Genomic DNA, 2320 nt, shown 5'->3' on the forward strand with positions numbered 1-2320 from the left:
CTGCTGAACTCCACCTGCTACTTCATGGACACACAAACTTCAGCTGCATTTGGCTTCATCCTCAGCCTGCCCACGGGCTGGTGGCAGCAGCAGCCCCAGGCTCAGTCCAGCTCTTGGCTTGTCGCTTCTAATTCCAGGCCTTAAGTCCAAGGAAATGTCTCTTTTCCACCTCAGCATCCCTCACACAACACGTTCTGCTAAAGCAGCTCACTCCAGAGAAAAAACACCTTGAAAACAAAATGAACTCTGGTAGATCTGGGATGTTCCCGACTCCAAACACAGTTCTGCACCCCTATCTTTGCCCTTCTGCCCTTCCTTCACACTGCCTGGGACTTGGAAACCACCAGGGAAGACCCAGCTGGGACTATTTGAATATTTTTAATTGATTTTACACAAGCTGAAGTGTTGCAGCAACTGCAGTGCTTTGTATTTGTGTTTGTTATTTGTATTTAGGAGCTTTTAAAACAACTGACAGCCACTAAATGCGCTCATTATTAGCAACTCAAATATTTAACAGGCTGCTGCTGCTGTGCAATTAATTCATCCTTCCCTTCCCAGCTTGCTCTCTCCTGCTGGGTGCAGAAACATCTCCCACACTCCAGCAGATCCCTACAAGCACCATCAGGGAGGGAAGGGATTGGAAGGGACTTTAAGGATCATCCCAGTCCATCCCCTGCCATGGCAGGGACACCTCCCACTGTCCCAGGCTGCTCCCAGCCCCAATGTCCAGCCTGGCCTTGGGCACTGCCAGGGATCCAGGGGCAGCCCCAGCTGCTCTGGGCACCCTGTGCCAGGGCCTGCCCACCCTCCCAGGGAACAATTCCCTCCCAATATCCCATCTAAACTGCCCCTGTGTCACTTTGAGGCCATTAATTCTGACGCAAATGATGTCTAAAGGATCAAACCATTTCCTCTGCAGTTCTGCCTGCAGAACACAAGGACAGCATGACCCTGGCACCTCCCCACTGCCACTGCTTCGTTTCTAACCTTCCCTGCCCTGAGCTCTCACTCCCAGACATCTCATCCCACCCGGATTCTGCTCTGGGGACCACACAAATTCCGTAGCCAGGCCTGGGTTTGCAGGAGCAGGAGGGAAGCAGGGCAGAAGCAGCCCCGAGGTTCATTAGTGCAGCGAAAGCAAACGCCAGCAGGACTTTACATGTTGGGAATTAATCACGTTTCAGGGATTGTTTCCTTTTGCTAAATGCCACAATGGGAAGGTCTGACTTGTCTCAGGGGCCTTTGTCAGTCTATTTTCTTTCTTGTACCAATCAAACGGGATTTGTTTTAAATATCTCCTAAACCGAGCTGGCACTGGGACTTTAAAAGCCCCTGCTGGTAACCAGAACATGCTGAGCACCCCCAGCAGGTCAGAAAGCACCTCTGTGCTGCAGACCTGAGGGCACAGCCTCTCCACAAACACCGCAGGATCCCTGGAATTTGAGGCAAAATATTATTTCGTAGAGAAATAACAACCATGGGATGGTCTCCACCCTCACTCCAGTGCAGGTTCTGGAGAAGAGCTGCAGTGACAAACCCAGCTCCCAAATCCCAGCAGCAGTCCTGCCCTGCTGGCACTCGGAGCACTTTGCTTTCAGCCCTTCTGACTTTGGCTGTTTTCTCCCAGTGAAGTTCTTAAAAACTCTTCCTGCAAGCCCAACTCACGTTCAGTGGAGTTAAAATTAGCTCCAGTGAATAAAATTCATTTATTGCTAAGGTGTGACCCAGCAGGACAAGGACCAGACAGCATTTGGGATTTACAACGTGGTTGTACAGAGGAGCTGCCATTTTCCAATCTCCCTTGCTCCTACTGCATTATATTCCCATAAATTCCTACCCGTGGGAGCAGACACTGATCCCATTTTCCCTGTGCAAAGGTGAACTGCAGTGAACCACGCAGAAATGAAGACCTGTCCTGCGGTGAACCTCAACAGCTCCAAGCACAGGCTCCTGTTTTTGCTTTTAAATGTCTCTGTTCCAGGTCAGTCAGACAATATTTGCAACAGAGTCTTAGGGAGTCCAACACAGGGGGGAAGAGGGGGAAGAAATCCCAGGGAAAGGCAGCAGCAGAGCTCCAGGGGGTGTGGAGGGATGGAGGAGCAGCAGCAGTGGGAGGGGGGCAGGGAGAGGCCCTGGGTAACCCCTCGCTGCTTTCCCAGCACAGCAGTTACAATCTCTGACACTCAATTGTTAAAGTCTCCTGCTCTCACCCACTTCTGCACAGGTTACACGGATGCAGACCCAGGAGAGCCAGGATCTCTCAGGATGGGAGAAGTTGAGGGCTGAAATTTTGCCTTGGAGTGACATTCAAGGAGCAGCC

The sequence above is a fragment of the Corvus brachyrhynchos genome, unplaced genomic scaffold (genome assembly GCF_000691975.1).
Source record: "Corvus brachyrhynchos isolate BGI_N302 unplaced genomic scaffold, ASM69197v1 scaffold346, whole genome shotgun sequence".
Classification (NCBI taxonomy): domain Eukaryota; kingdom Metazoa; phylum Chordata; class Aves; order Passeriformes; family Corvidae; genus Corvus; species Corvus brachyrhynchos.